Source organism: Lissotriton helveticus, chromosome 6, assembly GCF_964261635.1.
Source record: "Lissotriton helveticus chromosome 6, aLisHel1.1, whole genome shotgun sequence".
NCBI classification, from domain to species: Eukaryota; Metazoa; Chordata; class Amphibia; order Caudata; family Salamandridae; genus Lissotriton; species Lissotriton helveticus.
The window spans coordinates 646,192,056-646,212,946 of NC_136067.1; the positions used below are offsets into that span (position 1 = coordinate 646,192,056).

Genomic DNA, 20,891 nt, shown 5'->3' on the forward strand with positions numbered 1-20,891 from the left:
ACCACCACAGCACCACTCAGCACCACCACATTATCACTCTGCACCACCACATCACCCCTCAGCGCTACCCCAGCATCACTCAGCACCACCACATTATCACTCAGCACCACCACATTATCACTCAGCACCACCACAGCACCACTCAGCACCACCACATTATCACTCAGTACCACCACATTATCACTCAGCAGCACAACATCACTCAGCACCACCACAGCACCACTCAGCACCACCACAGCATCACTCAGCGCCACCCCAGCATCAATCTGCGCAACCATACAACAACTGCCTCAAATATGTTCTCTCAATGGTTCAAGCTTTATTACAAATGTCACAAAAAGATGTTAATATTTCACTTCTGTTCTTGGATTTTCATCACAATAAAATACACTGAACATGATCTTCACAAAAGTTATTTACAAAAGTTTAAGGTATTGCCATTATCAATTACAATCACTTTTATTTAAGTATTATTTAAAAAAATTAAAAGCCATTGTTATTTGTAATATCAATACATCTAAGTCACGTAAATACAACATATGTTGCATTACAAATGCTATAGGTGTCACATTTGCGAAAGTTATAACTATTGGCATTGTAAATGACAAAGCTATTAATTTAGCTATTTTCGAAACCAACACATAAATAAAAAAATTGTCATTTACAAGACCAATAGCTCAAACTTTCCTAATGCGAGACCTATTGCATTGCAAATGCTTGTTTAAACATCATGCCATTGGCTAGTCCACAACTTAGGAAGTGTGGGCAGTTGCCCAATAGGTTTGCCAACTATCTTGCCTACAAAATACTGCCAGGGGAACCGTCCCAGTAAGTGGCATCGGGCGGGCATTCCAGGTACCTCAAGGATCTCATTGGGGAGGGGGGGAGAGGGGCTTTCTCTTGGGAGGGAGAGCTTGCACTTGGGAACGGGTGGTGCATGGGCTTGGGAGAGGTGGAATTTGTCCTGGGAAGTTGTGCTCTTGGGTCTGGGACAGGGCTATTCTCTTTTCTTCTGGCGGGTGGTGGATTTGGGAGGGGGATGCACATGAGGTGGTTGGGATGAGGATAGAAAAACTGGGTCTGGGTTGAGGGAAGGGAGGGAGCTGGTCAACAGGGCAAAGTCCAAGGTAAAAGATGTATTTTTCAGGGGCAAAGGGTGTGAGGTAGTCATAGATGGGGTTAGGTTGGGAGGTAGCGAGAGTGAACATGTCTGATGTAGGTGCATGTCTGCGCTCTAGACTTATGGTGGGTGGAGTAGATTGGTGTGTGGGTGAAGTTCTACTCTCTGAACTGATGGTGGGTGGTGTAGATTGTTGTCTGCTGCATGTGTCTGATTCGGTGGGTGCATGCATGTGTGTGTGTGTGTGTGTGTGTGTGTGTGCTTGTGACAGGAAGAGGAATAGGGTCTGTGGATGGGGATGGTGCATAGGAAAGATGTGGGGTGGAAAACAGGGGTGGGTTAAAGGCTGCTGCTAATAAGGAGGCCTGAAAAGATCCCTGTAGGGCAGATATACCTCCGTGAATGCCACCCAGGTAGGCAACTATCTGAGCCCATTGGCTTCCGACACCCTGGATGGCATTCAACAGGGCAGTCTGTCCAACAGGGGTCTGTTTCAGGATGTCAATAGCCTCCTCACCAATGGCAGCTGGGGGCACAGGGGCAGGGGCAGAGGTTCCTGGTACGGATAAGATGGCTTCCCTCTTAGGGGAGCGGGCCAAGATGACTGATTTTATGTGCCCGAGTTAGTCCCACATAGCATCACGGCCTGTTTTCTTACATTGCTCTCTTTTCTGCAATATAACATTGTTTGATGTGACCTTTTGCAATATTTGTGTGTGTGACAATGCTGGATTAGTTTCTCTGAAACTACTTTTTACGATGCCGCGAACACCAAGTACAAGGCCTTTAGGCAAGATGTAAAAATGTTGTTCTATGTTCATCCAGGGGTCGACAGGGCTACCTACATATCCACAATAATGCTAATCTAGGTGTACATCGCAAGGATATTGTTTATTATATAGAAATAATCATTTCCGGGGGCTAGCACAGGGGAGACACTTCATCTGACACCGAGGGTCCCTGTATGCTGTGGCCTCGCAGAACTGCTATGTAACATCTTCGTGAGGGGGTCCAATTTGTGACCAAGACGGGTCCTACATTCTCTATTGCATACAAGAATGACGAAATGCACACCATGATTATCCAGTCTTTTTAGAAAGTTTCTTGTAAAGTTTTCCATTTTTTTGTGCAGCCCGAGAAATATGGTTTTGCCTTCAACCACTTGTTAGACCTGGCACCTTGGCGTGAGTCTCCCTTCCACTTTTTGCTGATGTGACTCAAGTGTTTTGCTGGTGTTAGCTGCTCAGGGCACTGTGCCACTGCCAATCAGTGCCACAGTGCAAGTTCTCCCTATAAAAAGTGTATACATTGATTGATTTCCATGTTTGGCTTATTTGGTTTACTGTCAGACCCCAGTAAAGTGCACCAGGAGTGCCAGGGCTTGTAAATACAAATGCTGCTAGTGGGCCTGCAGCACTGGTTGTGCCACCCACAGAAGCAGGCCTTAAAAATGTGTCTAAGGTCTGCCGTTGCAGAACCTGCGTGCAGTCTGGTACTGTTATGCTGACTGCGCAAGTGCACCTACTTGGCAGTCCCTAAACCTTCCCTTAACTTCATATTAGTCACCCCTATGGTAGGCCCAAGGGCAGGGTGCATTGTAAGCATGAGGTAGGACAAGCCCTGATGTGTGTGGCATGTCCTAATAGTAAATTACAGCCATTTTCGTGTTTCACTATTGTAAGGCTACCTGTTCTCATAGGCCAGAATGGGCTGCTGGAATTATTACACTCTATAATCCCAGCAGGCTCAGGGAACATGGTAGAAAGTCAAGTTTAGTATGCCTGAACTCAGAATAATAAAATACATCGTTTAGTAAAGTTTATTTTAATATCCTGTGTTTGCAAATACTACTTGTAGAAAGTTAGTATTTCCTTGCCTAACCATTTCAGCCCGCCTCTGCTAGGATGTGTATCTGCTGTCTGGTTTCTGTGAGTGACAGGGCTGGGGATGACAGGTGGTGAATAGATGGATTACACCAGGATGGGTGGGGGGAGTGCCCCTTGACTCTGAATAGGGCTGTGCTCTGCCACCTGAATACTGGCTCCGCCCCCTGGGGAGCGTCTGATGTCTCTGCCCTGCACCTTGTGAAGAGAGAGGGGAAGACTGTCAACAGAGTACTCCTGGACTGTACCTGTCACCACAATGCTGGTTCCACGTCCTGCGGAGCGTCTGATGTGCCTGCCCTGCTCACTGAAAGGAGAAGCCAGAGTTTGCAAAACAAAGTGCTCAGGGCCTGGAATGGATTAGACAAAGGCCCCCCTGGCCTGCAAGAACAAAAGAAATGGTGTATAAAAGTAGAGGCCCTGCTCCTAAGAAATCAGATCCTGTTTTGACCATGAAGAACCTCTGCCTGACTAGAAGGACCTGAAGAAGCTGGAGGAGGAGTACTGTCTCTGACCTGGGAGACTGGCCTGCAGTAGGTGCCTTGATGAGGAAAGGAGAGGAAAAGACTGAGGAAAAGACTTTGCTGAACTTGTGCTTCAAAACGATCTCCCAGGGCTTGGAGCGGAGCTTGCCCCCTGAACAGAGTCCCAGGATCATTGGACTCTCCATTGCCTTCCCTGACGAGTTGTTGGGTCTTGTCTGATCTCTTGTGCCGCTGGGGCCCCAATCTGAAGTGTGCCTCGCTCTCTCTTTTGCAGCCCGTGCCTGGCCGCCCCCGCCTCAAGCCGCGCCGCTCCCACCTGAGCCGTGTCCGCTCCGCTGGGCCGCCCGACCCTGCCTCCCTCTTCTCCCTGAGCCGCACTGACCTTGGCCGCCCCAGCCGCTGGAAAATAGCCCGGAGCGCTTTTGTGAGGCGAAGAACCGCCCATACGCCTGACGCCTCTGTCCCTGCTCCGGCCGTGAGAGATCACCCGCATTGCTCCCCAGCAGCCCCGACGGACGGTACGGTTCGTACCCCGTCCAACAAGACAACCGCCTACTACTTTGCCTAGCCCGGTACGGTGTGTACCTTTGTAAGCGCACCGGGCCGCCCGCACCCGCATTGAGAGAACGGCTCGATCACCAACGCGTACAGCAGAAGTACGCTTCGTACGCCCACACAGAAGCCTCGCCCCGCGAATGCTGACAACCCCGGATCGTCCGCACCTCTCCCCACGGTCCCGCTCCCATGCCTCTCGAGGCCTCCTACGAGCCGGACTGCCCGTGGAGAATCGCCGACCTTGTCCCGGGCACGCCTTCAACAGGGGCCGCATCTGGACGCGACGAACTACATCAGTTAAAGGTACTGTTAGACTTGAACTGAGTCTGTGTGCGACTCGGACCGCAGGGTCCGCAACGTTGTCTCTGCTCATTGTTTAAAGGTACGAACAGCCGAAAGGGTCGCCCAGCTAGTGCAAAGCGCACAGGACCCACAATTAAGCATTTTTGAAGAACTTTAAAGAACTCTTTTTATTCCAAAGTACTGTGGCCTCATTTTAAAATCGTTATTGTGGTCTTGTAATTTAAACCTGCATAGAAAACTATTTTTACATAAAGCATATGTATTTATTTTCATAACTACGCCTGGTGTCCATTTGTGGTGGGTAATTTTTATTACTGTATGTGGTCATAAATGCTTAATTAACTGAACGCCCTGAAGATTAGCCTTGTCTGCTCGCGCCATGCAACCTAGAGGGTGAGCAGGGGTTATTCTGAGGAGTGAGTTGCTTGCCCTGACTAGTACAAAGTAGTTTATTGTGTTGATTATTTAAAATCTTACAATATTACACATCTAGAAAAAAATATATATATATATATAAAAACAGTTAGAAGCTATGTTCATGTATAAAAACACTTAAAATATCATTGCATTCGCTTTGTAATCAGTTAAATATTTAAAATAGTTACAACTCCTAGTTTCCTTTTAACTATCATTAGGAACTTTACAAACGTAGCATTTAAAATAATATCATTCGAGTGCAGGCACTTAATCAGGGCCTGCCTGCATGTCCTTATGCCTCGTGCCTTGAATGGAACTTTAAGCAATGTCTTTCTCTCCTGCAAGAGTTCAGGGCAAGCACACAGAAGATGGAGAATATCCTCGTCACCACTATTGCACAGTCTACATTGCGTTTGGGTTACCGATCTCTCCCACGGTGGAAGGTGACACAGGCCTGGCATTATTCCAAATCTGGCTTTAAGGAGCAACTGTTTTTTTTTTCCGTCCAGGGTGTTACCAGATATTGTTGAATTTCCTTCTTTTTATAACCGTTAATTATCGCCCAAGCGTGTTTTCTCTTAGTAAGAATCGCTTTGTCGTTCAGAGTTGATAGGTGGTTTGCAGTTTTATTAAATATTTTCTTAAACGATGTTTTGGTTATATTATTTTCCCATATCGGCGTGGCCGCAAAATCCTTTATTGCTTCCTTAAGATAGAGCCCAGCAGTGGAGTTAGTATCGTTATTTAGTTCTCTCCATAACAGGTGCGATATTTCATTTTGGTGGTTAGTTTTTATTTGATTCCAAACTTTTATAAAATGGCCTTTCTTTGCATTGTGTTGATTTATTAGTCCAAACTCCAACCTTACTTGGGCTGGGGATGCGTTCGCGGGAAGACGAAATAGGGCCCGATATGCTCTGGTTATAATTTTGTTCAGAGTTTCAGTATCCTTACCCATTACAACTTCACTACCATATGTGATAGTCGGCACCAATAATACTCAGAAGAGGGCCGTAGGTTAGACTGGAAAGTGACTTCTGGACAATTCTGAATGCTGCAGTTAATGCATTCGTTTTTCTTTGGATGTCCTTTTTTTGTAGTTGGAAGTTGACCTTTGCATCAAATAACATACCCAGGTATTTATATACCTCTACTTGTTCTAGCTCCGTCTTGTCCATGAACCATTTCCTCTTGAATCTTATCTTATTATTTTTGGTAACTACCATGATCTTAGTCTTTGTCTCGTTTATGACCATCCCATTATCCTTCGAGTACATGAGAGTCCGCCTAATTAGACGCTGTAGTTCCACTTTAGTGTGGCTCAAGAGTATGACATCGTCCGCATACAACAAGTTCGTGAGACGCTTATCAGCTAATTTCGGGGGGTGCGCGTTTTCCTCGTCCAGTATTACAGATAGGTCAGCAAGAAACAAATTAAAGAGAAGGGGGGCTAAAACACAGCCTTGTTTCAGGCCTTCATTTGCTGCAATCTCCTTAGATAGTGTTCTGCCATCCCCCATCCTCACACTCACCCACGTGTCTGTATACAAAAGACGAATCAGTTTAAGAAGGAGAGGTGGAATTCTCATTTTCTCAAGTTTTTTCCAAAGTAAGTTTCTATTGACACAATCAAATGCGGATTTGAAGTCTATAAAACATAGATACAAAGGTTGCTTCTGTCCTATTGACTTATCGATAAGTAAGGCGAGAACCAGAGTGTTTGTTGTTGTTCCTAAGCCTTGTATGAAGCCTGTTTGATTTAGGGGCAGTTTCTTGTTTTCAGTCACCCATTCCGATAATTTGGTCAGCAGAATTCTGGCAAATAACTTGGCATCTGTATCTTGCAAAGTGATCAACCTATAGTTTTCTGCAAGTGCCCAGTTTCCTTTTTTGAAAATTGGGGTTATCAGGGATCCTCGCCATGACTTGGGTACAGTTCCTGTTAGGATGACTTCTACGTATAATTTCTCCAGAGTGCTCGCCCATAGTTCCGGGTTTTCTTTAAAGAGTGCAAACGGTATCCCGTTCGGACCGGGAGCACCGTTCTTCTGTTTTTTTATATATTTAATTATCTCCTATTTTTCTATGAATATTGGGGTATCCAAGTCATTATCCCGAGAGGAAGATTCCATATCGTTATCATTTTTGTCCCCATGTTGCATTTCCGGCAGAGTTGACTGTATACTGTCCTGATTTAGATGTTTCCTCAAGAAAATCTCCCATTCCTGCTCGGTTATCGGGATGAGACTACTTGCTTGTTGGGTCTAGCAAGTCCATTTATAATTTTCCAGAAGTCTCTTGGATTCTTCTGCTTACTGGCGTGCAATACTTTTGCCCAAATTGCCTGTTTTGCTTTATTTTTTTCACCCCATATTAGCTTCTTCAAATTTTGATTTAGTAGCTTCAAATTTCCCAGATTTTCTGCTTTTACCCCTGGTTTCTTCATTAACCTAATAGTCCTATTTCGATCTTTCTTCAATTTCATTATTGTATATGGTAAGTTTAAATGGTGTTCCATATCCCTGTTTGATTCTTTCCACTTTTGATTCTTATTTGTTTGTGTTTGACTTTGTGTCGTGATCAACATCCTAGTGAAATTTTCCCATTGCTCTATCACTGATTCTGGTGCAGTATCTTTAAAATATGCTTCCAAGACCCTTTCCACCTGTTCATTCATTACTTCTTTGTTTCCAACATTCCAAAATAGTTTTTTTATAATTAGTTGTACCAATATGCCCTTGGACCATCTGATATGCCTTGTTTGTATTTGTTCCGATGTTCATTATAATTATTTGCTGTGCGTGGTCACTTTCATTTACTTTCTTTAGTTGGGATGAGGTGATGTTGTGGAACATAAATAATGAGGTCATGGTATAATCGATCTTGGAATGTGCATTATACCCAAAGTAACTATATGCTGGAGGCACATCCGGTTTTACTCTGCCATTTAGAATTCGAAGTCCCATCACTTCAATGTCCTTTACGAATTTGTTTCTCATTCCGTTCTTATTGGAGTTATTATCTTTCCCTAAATCCTGTTCTGGAATTAGCCATTGGTGATTTTGCGATTGCGTTGTATCATCTCTTATTTGGGATGACATAAGATTGAGGTTAAAGTCCGCGGTAATCAGAAAATCTGCCAATGGATCCTCCAACATTATGTTAATTAGAACGTTGTTCAGGGTTCCGCAGATTGTCTCCCTGCTTCGATTAGTAGGCAATATGTATACAGTGATCAAATATAACGTTTTGGGTTTTTGGTTATTTATTTTATAGTTTAGTTTAACTATCAGGATGTTCGTGCTATATACTTCCACTTGCTCATGGTGTACCTGTAACGTATTCGAGATAAATATTGCCTGACCCCCACTAGCTCGCCCGAACCTTTGCTCTTTCTTTGCGTGTTCGTAGTAGCCGGCGTATCCATGTAAAAGAAATGGATTGGTTTCCCATGTTTCTTGTAGTGCTATAATCTGGGGTGATCCCACAATAGAATCGATATGTGCATTATGGATCTTACCTCTCAACCCATTAATGTTCCATGAACACATTCTTATTATTTCTCTGTTGTTACCTAATTCTCCTATTTGCAATGGACTACCATATCATTGATTACGGTTGCTATGTAGTGCCACATTTATCCATTTTTCACTTATTTCTAAATTTCTGTCTATGCTGTTTTGCGACAGGGTACATACATTTTTCGTAGGAGATCTACCAAGTGCATTTTTTAGAACAGAAACGATCTGTGTGTCTACTTTTTCATATTTTAAAGTTGTTTCATCCCCAATAAAAGGAGTAGGGTAAACCTCTGGGATTTGTTTGGATAGTACTATGCCTCATGTTTTAAATGTCGTTCGTTCATTCATGATCTGCTCAGATATTATTGGAGATATTAATGTAATTAACATTGGAGTCTGGCTACTGTGTTTCCCCTCCATAAACTCAATAGAGATAATGTTGTTACTTACAATGTTAGTCAGAGCTGGTATTGATTTAAATAGTCTAAGTAAGTTCCCACGGTTAAGTATGTCGTGCCTTCCTCTGGACTGAAATTCAGGTGTAAATATACGTTTTTCAGTGATTTTGGGGGTTTGGTGCGTAGGGACCTCGTTTTTCTCAATTTGGTTGGGTTTGTAGCTAATTGTTTTTTCCCTTCCCTGCTTTTAATCTGTAGATTGTCCCATTCTTGTGTTGTTATAGGTCCGTTCCCCGCCTTCACCACTGTAGGGTCCCCATCTTTTTTTATTCTCACATCCGTGCCGAGGTTATGGTGAGGAATCGTTATTATGGTTGATTTGATAGGGCTACTTTCATTCATTTTGTCAGAGTAACAAATGCTTGGCGCTCTTTCTTCTTCTTTTTGCTTTATATCCAGTTTGATTAACTGTGGTGGGATATCTGGGGTCGTATTGCCCTCATGCCCTTTTACTACTGTATTATCATTCCTTAATGAAATTTGTGTTTCATTTACGTTGGGGCACATTATTTGGTTTGGACAGATGGCAGATGGCTAGTGTAGCCTTTGGGGAGGAGGTAGAAGTCCAAGGTGGGTGGGACCCTGTTCAGATGACCCTAGTCTCTTTAGGAGACAGTGAGATGGTCCCTGAGAACTACCTGCCCTCCAACACTAAGAAATATGGGCAGGTGGTGACCATCCATGGAAAGAAGGCGGAGGCTCTCAGAGACACAGGAGCCAGTGTGACTGCAGTCCGGCAGCACCTGGTGTCTCAAGCGCAGGTTGTACCCCATGCATACTGCCGGGTTGTCAACGCTGACAACTCTGAGAGCCAGTGTCCAATGGCTCAGGTTCCCTTTGAGTGGGGGGGGGGTCTCTGGTACTCTTCAGGTTGCTGTGAGAACTTCCATGCCTGTAGACTGTTTGCTAGGGAATGATTTGGAGAGCTCCCCTTGGGAAAAGGTGGAGAAGACAACTCACCTGAGGATGGTGGGTTTACCCGACTGGGCGTGCGGGACCACCTGGTCAATGACAGCCCGTAGGGGTGCTCAAGAGATCCTGGAGCCTGAGGGAGAGGCCCAGGAACCGCCCTTAGAGAGAAGGTGCAGGAAGCGCGGGAAACCGGCACCTGAAATTCCCACGGCCCAGGAGGAAGCAGACCTTGATGGGGATGCCCTGGAGCCTACCGGGGAACAGATAGCTGAACTGGGGGACCTGCCTGAGCTGACCCATTGGCAGCAGGAAGGAGGCCCCTCCAGGGAGGAATTCTGCAGGGAGCAGAAAGAATGCCCTTCTCTCGTGGGTGTGCGGCAGCAGGCTGCAGAACAGGCCAATGGTGATCAGTCCGGTACACATTTCATTTACTGGGAGAATGACCTCCTGTATTCAGAGCCTAAGGTTGCTGAACCTGGGTCAGCCCGTGCGCTGGTGGTACCCCAGAAGTTCAGAGCCTTCCTACTGGGGCTGGCTCATGATGTGCCATTAGCAGGGCATTTGGGGCAGGACAAGCCCTATGAAAGGCTTGTCACCCACTTTTATTCGCCCCAAATGCACAGGAACTCAGTTGCTCACTGTAGGTCCTGCCAGACTTGCCAGGCAAGTGGTAAGAGTGGGAGGAAGCAAAAGGCTCCTCTCCAGCCATTCCCTGTAGTCAGTACCCCATTCCAGCGAGTGGGGATTGACATTGTGGGGTCACTGGACCCCAGGACAGCCATGGGCAACAGGTTTATCCTGGTCCTGGTGGATCATGCCACCTGGTACCCTTGTCATATAGTTACTGCTTATCTATATACCGTGTTAAGTTAGCATGAGCTTAATAAATGATTAAACGCCATTTTACCTTTTGCTGCTTCTGCACACGACACATAATTGTTGCTTTAGCTTTCAGCCTAGAAGAGCGTTGTGATTTACATGAGAATAATATGTTATTGCTCTGATATCAGCTTTGCTTGGTAAACTATGTCTGTACAGTGAGTGCTGAAGCCTCAAGGATAACTCGACACAGTATTGTTGTGAGGTCTGACCTTCGCACCTTCCTAGACATAACATAAATGCAGCTGCTGCCAAAATCTGTCTTTAGGCGCGTTTTATAATGCTTTGCTTAGAGCACACAATACACACTTGATGGTGCTTCGCATGCAGAGAGCTGGTGGAAGATGATGTGATCCTCTGCCACTAGGATCTAGATGTATGGGATCGCCCTGCTAAAACCCAAAGAGACCTTCCTAGATATAATATAATATACTAGATAGGGAGGGTGAGAATTAGGTGTTTTTAACCCTATTCATTTCAGCATTTTAGTATGTTGTCACCATTTGCCTTTTATGGACTAGTAACTATGCTGATAACTTTGCTTTTGATAATATGTTTCCTTGTATTATCTAAGATACTGCGTTTGAGAAAACGGCATTAGTAAATACATATTTCAAATGTGCACGTGTCCTCATTTACTCCACGTTCTGGTTTGAAATGATTGTATAACGAAAGAGTGCTCATGTGTTCCACGATACCTGAGGTATTCTAAGTTTATGTTCTGGTTTGTCTAAACATTGGGAGTTTGTTATGACCAATGAGACACTGTAGCTAGCTTGGTAAGGGGATTTTGGGTACTGAGGTGAGTTTTGGGTCATCCTAATTCACTGAGGTTCCAAATCTCTATGCACAGTTCTGTAGGAGAACGGAATTCCCGCTACATGGCGCCCATACGTTGGTGGTCTTATATCATGACACTCGAGTAGTATATCATTCAATCCTTAACCCCTTCACTGTTGTTTCCGGAAAACGGTGGTGTCGGACAAAACCTACCTATTTTTGAAATAGGTATTTTCAAGCTTGAATCTTTCTAAAACGGTTTCCTTGAATTACTACCCAGTTGTGCTACAAAGTTTACTTTGTCTTTCTATGATCCTGTGCCGTCATGGCCAATCCCGTGGACATTCCGCAGCATAGTCGCATTGCGGTGCGCAATCATTTGCTGACTTACAATGTGCCCGTGGAAGGCTTGGCTGTGATAATGGTGGTGAGTGCGGAAGCGGCTTACCCATACGAACTCTTTTATTCGTTGGTGACGTTTCCGGCTGTGGACGCTAATTCTGGTGTGTTCCACACTTACACTCCCTCTCCTGTACCGAATGAATATACTCCGTACAGGGCACAGGAGGTACCTATTGATACTTGGCAGCATCGCATTTGGTTTGGTGGCGCCATTCTTTAACCGCTCCGAGGTTAGGTCCTTGGTCAAGTCCAGGCGCAAATTGGCCTGTTTTGGCTGGTTTACTCCTCATCCTCTACACGGCAATTGTAACCTTGCTGAAATTCGTGGACTACATGTAGTCTCAAGTGCCGTGATTCGAGCTTTAGTGCAATACATAGCCCGTAATCTTCTGGGTGGGCCCCCGGGGGGTGCGGCACTTCCAGCCGGACAGGGCGGTTTGAAGCTCAGTCCCGTGATGGTCAATGCTGTAATGGGCAGGCGTCCCCAGGAAAAGGATGATTTTCCTTTCTGGCTTGCCGAGACATTTGACCAGCTAGAAGCTGTATTTCCTAATATGACTCCTGGTGAAAAACACAGGATTCTGACACTTAGTTTGCCTAAAGACTTGGCCCCCGAAATCGGTGACTATGAAACCTGGGGTAGAACATTTGCGGCGGTCTATGCGAGGTGTTACGGCACTCCGTCTATGACTATCCCGCCTACGGTCCTTAAGCGTGTTCAGGATGATCACGGACCGGAAGCTGCGGTTGAATTGGGTATGCGCCTGTGTGGCGCCTTTGATGTAATTTGCGATCTCATACTTGCTAATGTCAAGGGAGATGCGGTGAACTTTCAGGTAGCCAATGCTTTGGCGGCACTTCCCGATGCCGAGAAACCCCGGCAGTTGGCGAGAATTATTGTAGCGGCTTATAAAACCATGGGTCGCAATAGTCGGGGGCTCAAGCCTTTTTCTACTAAAGAGAAAACGCAACCCCAAGGGCAGAAGTCTGAAACGGACGTTCAGCCCAAGTCCAAAAAACAAAATTGGCCTAAAAAAGAAAAACAGGGAAAGCAACAGAAACAACAACAGAAACAGGAGTCTTGTCCTGCGTCTCCATTGCCTGCGCAAACAGAACGTGTTTATGACTTGCGCGATCGCACGAAGATTAAATCACCTGATCAATTTCAGGTTTCTGATCAACGCTCTCCTCGTTCCTTTCAGGACTCATCGGCCTCGGGGACGGGTGGTGGAGGAGGCGGAAGGGGTCGGGGTGGCCAGCAAGGACGTGACCAGCCTGCCCAAAAGATGCTGCTGGGAAGCAGGATGGCTCTACTCCGAAGAGACCCCAGTTTCAAAAGAAGAAAGTCGCAGCTTTAACTGCACACAGATATGCCACAGATAGTGAGAACGCTGCTTCGGAATCTGACATGGGCTCTGACCTTGCTGGACAGCGCGGCAGAGATTACCATAGTGCGAGAGGCCCTGCGTCCACTACTGAAGGTGACAGCGACTGACCGTTATGTTGTAATCGAAACGGCTGACACTAGAGTTGCTCCCCCTGACAGACTTTATGAAATTGTCCTGTTAATAGAAGGTGACATACAACGTACCATCAAAGAGGTATTTTGGGAAAATCTTTCGTCTACGTATGACATTTTGCTTTCAGAGGCTGACTGGTCCCCACCTTTTGTTCTCGCAGCTCCGCGAGGGGAGGAGGTAATCCTCCCCAGTTTCGCGCACAGTCTCGAAGGAGCATGCCCTGAGTTTTGCAGAAGAGTGGGCTAAGGCTCTAGCGCCAGCTCTGTACCGTACACATTGTGGGTGGGATAAATTGTCCCCGTCCTACGAGATTCCTTTACGGTCCCAGCCACAGCCTCAACCGCAATATCCCATTAAACGTGAAGCTCAGGCTTCCGTTGCGGAAATCCTTGAACGATTGGAATATCAAGGAGTTATTGAAACATGTGTGTCACCTATGAATGACCCTCTTTTTACTGTGACCAAGCCTGACGGTTCATACCGCTTGGTATTGGATTACCGGCATTTAAACTCGCATTGCCATACATACACACGGCTCTGCCTTAGTGGATGGTCTTGTACGTATGCGTTTTAAGACCACGCTTGACATTTCCAATGGTTTTTATGCCCATCGTTTGGATGGTCTAAGTTCCCAATGGACCTCCTTTACTTGCGGCAGTGTCCAGAAACAATTTTGGCGTTTGCCTATGGGCTATAAGAATAGTCCAGGGGTGTTCACTGCCCGCATAGTCTCTCTTTTGGAGAGAATCGATCCAGATGCATGCTCGTATGTGGATGACATTTATCTCACAGACGACGAACTTTGGGAGCATCTGTGTCGAGTAAACAGCTTAATTTGTACCTTTGCAGACATGGGTTACAAATTCAACTTTGCAAAATCGCACATTGCAGAGTATACAGTGTTGTTCCTGGGCTACGAGCTCAACAGTGAAGGTAGAGGTTTGGCTCCTCACTTCCTGGAGAAATGCACACAACTGCGCGCTCCGACAACTCTGAAAAAATTACAGTCTTTACTGGATTTTTTAAATTTCGTGAGAACATACATTCCGGAATATGCCCAGCGTATCAAGCCTTTGTATGCTTTGATACAACCATCTTTTTCCAAATCATGCTGGCTGCCTGAGCACTCAGTTATTCTGCAATCCTTGCAGGCTGATCTGCTCGCTTCTAAATTTTTACTGACTCGTGACAACCACACCAACCTGGTGATAAGAATCATTCCTGGGACGGTGGGTTTCATGTACCTGACTTTTAATGAAGGAGACACAGTACCTATTGCTTACAAGTCACACTTGTACACTTCGGCTGAAATGCGGTTTTCCACTGTGGAGAAAGTTTTGACGGCTGTACAGATGGCGATTCTTAAGGTACGTGCTCTGTCACAGGGAAAACGCATGTTGGTTGTTACCCCCTGTCCTCACTTAGAGGCTGTTACAAAAGCCAGTGTACCAAATTCTAAAGCTTTGCACCAACGGTGGATTCAATGGGATGCTTCCTTGACATCCACGGATGTCACGTTTATTTTTGACGCCTCATTACGGTCGCAAGAGTACCTGCATTATGAATTCATTCATCCCGCTCCTCTAGCTATGCGACCTTTGGAGGATTACCATTGCATCATTTACACTGATGGGTCGGCGCAGGTTGTGCATGGCTCTAAACATGCCTACGTTTCCGCATGCGCCATTGTGGTCGGTGCCATGGTGAACGATGAGTTCAAGTCCAGAGTCGTGCACATGCAGACTCTAGGGGACTGCACCGCACAATTGGCAGAGCTTCGGGCTCTATTGCTTGCATTGGAGTACGCAGATCCTAGTGTGACAACTCTTATTGTAAGTGATTCCTATTACTGTGTCCAGTCTTACAACGAAAACTTGTTCTTTTGGATTCGAAATGACTTTCGTGATTCCAAGGGTAGCACAATAAAACATAAAATTATCTGGGTTCGAGTGGCTGAGCTTAAAGAGCAGTTGCCACTTATGTTTGTGATTCATACTCTCGGTCATCAGCGTGTTGGAGTTCACGCTGTTGGTAACTCGCTTGCTGATGAGGCGGCGAAATCAGCAGTATCGACATATTTAGTTGCAGCTGTTACACTGTCCAAAAGTAAGATTGATGATGATATCTTTCCGACTGTTGCTGCCACTGAGAAGGGAGGTAAACATCCTGCGGGGTTCCCCTCGAAGTACACATACCAATTAAGTCCCGATAAGGTTCCTTATGTGAAAATTCCTGAAGTTGGGGAACGGTTGATTCCCAACTCGGATCGCAGAGCTACATTGATTACAGCGGCGCCTGAAGGTGTGGTGTCTGTGCATGCGGGCGTCTCGGCCACTGTAACTCAATTACAACAGCGTTTCTGGTGGCTGGGACTGTACAAACAGACGCGCGATTATGTCCTTCAATGTGACATTTGCCAGCAGATGAAGCCTTCGACTGCTGCGCGTCCGCCACAGACACAGTTGTACATATCTAATAAACCACTAGGATGCGTTTATTTAGATCACTGCGGTCCTTTTTCTTCTGATACTGCGTATAAGTACATCTTAGTAGCAGTTGTTTCATGCACACGCTTTGTGTGGGTATGGCCCCATCGCAGCGCTGATTCACGGACTGTCATAAGAGATTTGCGTGTCTCTGTAGGGATTTTTGCCTGCGCTACCTTCCATTCAGATCAGGGTCCGGCTTTCGCCTCTAAGGCGTACAAAGATGCCATGAAGTCGATGGGGGTCCAAGTCAGGTTTTCGTCTCCCTACAGACCTGAGGGTAACAGTGTAGTGGAACGAATGAACCATGACTTAAAGCAATCATTGACAGCTCGAGTTATAGGCACTGGCAGAAACTGGCTGGCCCACCTCAATGGCGTGCAGCGTGCTCTTAATAATCTCCCTAGAAGGTCTCTGGGTGGGCGGACCCCATACGAAATGCTCTTTGGTATCAAGATGTTCGTCCCGGACCTTGACGGTCTAGAGTACGTGGCCCGAGCCACAACCTTTGACGTAGATGAACATTGCAATGTTTTACAGGATCTACAAAAGACCAGAGACAGTCTTGCAAAGGAACATTTGCCCTCCACATCGGATGATGCGTTGCAGATCCCGGTAGTTGGCTGGCTACCGCAAGTTGGAGAACTGGTTCGAGAGAAGATCGATAACAAGAAAGAATTTGGTCCCTCCTATCGAGCTCCGGTTCCTGTCCTTGGCGTGAAGGACACAAGAACAGTCATTTTACCACCCTTCCAGGTCGTAAGGAAAACAGGTTTATTTCAATTGACAATGTCAAGATACACAGAGTGGCCGATTCTTCTTAGTATGACACCGGCGGTCTCCTGTCCTTCGATTGTGAGAAATTCTGTTTTGGCCACTGCTTCTAGTCCTGAGCCAGAGGTAGCCCTCGAGATGCCTGCAATTTCCAGTCCATTATTAAGTACTTTGCCTGGTGATATCGTTGATGAACTTGATTACACTTACCCAACTGACTTATCGATGCCTGATTTGCAAACACGTTTAGCAACTGAATCCAGATTTTCTTTTGACACTGTATCACACAACTCAAAGAAGCCCTCACGTTTTGCAGTTTATGCCAGTCTATTTAAAAAACATTTTTTAATTCCCCCTTGGACATATATTTGGCTTGTGCTTTTTTCAATTTACCTTTTTATATCAATTGGTTTTGTGTTTTATTTTTTTCGAATCGTAAATGGACACTATGTCGAGGAGAGAACATGCATTCGACATCTAAATGGAACTTTGGCCCCCTTTCCTCATCGCATTCAGCACATAGACTGAAAAGAGACTTGAGTTTTGTTAACATCACTGCTTGGCCTGTCCTTGATGGGATTGTGTGGGATGCCATTAAATTTCAAATCTATGGCCCTACTGAGGTTGTTAATGTCCCTAATGTGCTCAGGGTAAACATGGGGGATGTAGTAAAACAAAATATACGTTCTGATGATTGGGATGTTCAGGCCGTAGAAGCTTTGTTTTCTGATTTGAAATATTATGCTGCCTTTGATGCTGAGGATTTGTACTTAGAATCTGCTAATTATGGTGATTTGTTTTGCTTCCAACATTTTGGCAATCACTCCTTACATAAAACTAATTCCAGAAGGAATACTATAAATTATACGCAAAGGGAGCATTGCCCAGCTCCTTTACAAGGCAGTTCGAGTACTTTTTTGAAAAAGTACACTTATTTTACCGACTTTAATCAGTCCAATCCCGAATCTTTTTATTTTAAAATGACACAGAAGTCAATGTCCAAGGTTAGACTTACCGATACTAAATTATTGTACTCGAAGCCCTTTCTTGATCAGTTGGCTGTTGGCGGCTACGAGTTGTGGAAGGAAACTGTTGACCTTAAATCTGTTTGGGGTTCTAAAAGCTGGCAGGTACAAGGCACTGAGGCTTTGCACCATGCATGTCTCATCCCAAATCATATGTTGTTTTTGAATTCGACCATTTCACAAACGACTTGCTTTGGATTGGATACTTCTAAAAAATTAAATACACCTACCATCCCTGAGTTAGAAGAATATTCTGGCTGGAGTAATATTACTCAGTTTTCCATTAGGGAATTGCAAGCTCTATTGCAAAATTCATCCTTTAACATATCCAGTTTGGATTCAAAGGGTTGGCTGATGTGGCACAGGAGTGCTGATTCATGCCAGCATCGTTTCCTGGGTTTAGCAGATGGCTTTACACAGGTCAGACCTGATCCACGTTTTGAAACTGACCATTCTGTCACCACTTATTCAGTAGGCAAATTATGTCAAAATTGGCTGAAACATTCTCCCTTGGCTGCGGTTAAACTGCATCTATCCAAGCTGAATGATGATGTAGATTTAAATGATTTCATAAAAGGCCCGGCTAGTGGCAGATCAAAAAGGTGGAAATATGCAATTTACAATGAAATCTGGAAGACATCACAGATTGAGGCGGCGACACGCCTTAGAGGTATTGATCAAGCTAATCTAGAAAAAGTGCTTGCAGTTGTAGATAATAGTATTAACATGCTTTCATCCCGCATTTACACGTTAGATAATATTGTGTCCCTTAGTAGTGGATATTGTGCAGGGTGAAGTGTCTATGTTGTATCATGGTCAAAATCAATTGCGTTCAATTATGCAATTTGCGTGGACCCTGCAGACGCTTAAGTCTGGCAGGGTGCCATGGACCTACATGAATGTGTCCTCCCTCTTTGCCCCTTTTAATTTAACTGACAAGCAGCGCTTGCTTTCAATGCGAGATGCATCTTTTTCCATGTTACATATTGAAAGGTTGGAATCCTTACAATTCTCTGTGGCAGAGGCCACTGCTGCAACGTGGCTTATCCACGGATTAATCACATTACCATTTGCTTTGTATAAATTTACAAATTGTATGCGATATATTGCTATAGGTCGATATGAACCATTGGGTAATTCGTTTCTCCATGAAGTCTGGTCACTCCCATTTACTTACAGATGTTTAAAAGACGGACAAGAAGTGTATCTGAATGGGGAGGAGTGTACAGAGACACCAGATCACTCTTTAATGTGTAGACACATTCAATTGCACGGTTCTTGTAACCAGGACCGGCCAAATTTAGCCTGTGTTTTGAAAGGAACTCCAGTTCCCGCAATCGTCCCCACTTTTACATTACTGGCAAACGGCAGTTATTTACTTTTAAATAATGAAGATTGTTGTGGGTTAATTAGAGGTGTTGCTTATGTGGTAACTGTATCTGAACGTGTGGTCTGCTGCAAAAATGTCCTGTACCCAGCCCCGCATGGGAACGGGGATGTTTCCATCTGGCCGCGCATCCCAACCTTGACGGCGGAGTTCAATGGTATGAGTAGAATAAGAGCCCTTTTGTCCCAAAAAGAAGTGGCCTTGAGTTCGGCTCGTGAAACATTTGTACTTCACATAGCTAACACCCGCACAGAAGTGCAGGCTCTTTTAAATACTGATTTGCCGTTGCATTTCAGCGAGCTGATTCATTCAATCTTTAACGCGTCCTCCACTTCTGGGCTCGCTCACTTTTTTAAGATAGTTAGCAGTGGTCTTGTGACTTCCTTTGAAAAAATATTTGGGGTCATTCCTGCTTTCTTTCATTCTATATTTTCAAGTCTGTTTGGTGGATTCCCGATTTTGCTGGCACTGGCTGCAGGCGTTCTGGTGATATTTTGTTTTATTAAAAATGGATGCCCTTCCTGTGTTACACGCCGCACAGCCCCACCTGGCACTGTTTCGCAACAGGATGCTTGAATGAATGAATGAATGATTGAATGGTTATTTCTAATGTGCGGACTTAGCCCGACGGCATCAAGGCGCAGACTAAAAACATAAATTATGACTAAACAGTTATAGTTACGGAAAACAGACATCAGAATGAGATTCAGTGATAGGCCTGGGAGAAGAGCCAAGTCTTCAGAAGCTTCCGAAACGTGGTCAGGGAAGGTTGGTTAGACAGCTCGGGGGAATACTATGGCACGCTGCCGCTTGCGACATTAAGCACGGCATATGGATTATCGTTTCGATTTTCCTATTTCATATGTGTCCAGCCTGTGTTTCATTGCCTGAGCTGCGATTTCGACTGGGCCCTTGGTTTGTGTCTCTGCAAGACGGTGTCTCCTGATGTCGATTTTAATCATCTGATGAGTCCCTTAGTTACTCACGAGTTGGTTTGTTCTGACGAAAGGATTATGGCCTTGGCAGCGATGCATGGACTAATGGGTCATTGGAACATACTCGCAGCAGCGCAAGATTTCTTGGCACAGAGCTTTATTGAAAACCCACCGAGTTGTCCTTTAATGGTGATAGAGGCTCCGGTACTGGAAGAGCACGTATGTTCTTTCCCACTATTAAATTGGATGGCTGAACTGTTTTCGGATGATGACAGTGACTTCCTGTTGGAGGCTGTTGCTGCATATTTTGCATATTCAGTCTTGTCCTAAAGGTTTTTCAGGTTTTTGATGACAACCCGTTTTATACTTACTTAATTTTATTGGGCAAATTGTGCATACATTTTTCACCACCCAGACCTATTGACTTGAGTGCAAGTTGGATCTTTTTAAATTGACTTATGAAAACTTTTTCCGCCATTTTTAAATTTTGACATTGCTCATCGTTCTTGAACTCTGCTTTCGTGATGTGCCCCTTGCCTTCTCTCATCTTATCTTATCGTATCCGTGCTCGGATCATGGGGGGATGTCATATAGTTACTGCTTATCTATATACCGTGTTAAGTTAGCATGAGCTTATTAAATGTTTAAACGCCATTTTACCTTTTGCTGCTTCTGCACACGACACATAATTATTGCTTTAGCTTTCAGCCTAGAAGAGCGTTGTGATTTACATGAGAATAATAGGTTATTGCTCTGATAACAGCTTTGCTTGGTAAACTATGTCTGTAAAGTGAGTGCTGAAGCCTCAAGGATAACTCTACACAGTATTGTTGTGAGGTCTGATCTTCGCACCTCCTAGACATAACATAAATGCAGCTGCTGCCAAAATCTGGCTTTAGGTGCGTTTTATATTGCTTTGCTTAGAGCACACGATACACACTTGATGGTGCTTCCCATGCAGAGAGCTGGTGGAAGATGATGTGATTGTCTGCTACTAGGATCTAGAGGTATGGGATCGCCCTTCTAAAACCCAAAGAGACCTTCTTAGA

At 44.9% G+C, this 20,891-nt stretch overlaps 1 protein-coding gene across 2 annotated transcripts in view; it reads right to left on the minus strand.

The window, feature by feature from the left end:
* The window catches only part of LOC144762824 (lebercilin-like), a 2,038,162-nt gene that overhangs the window by 756,701 nt on the left and 1,260,570 nt on the right, over positions 1–20,891 (minus strand). The gene's annotated exons all lie outside the window — the stretch shown is intronic.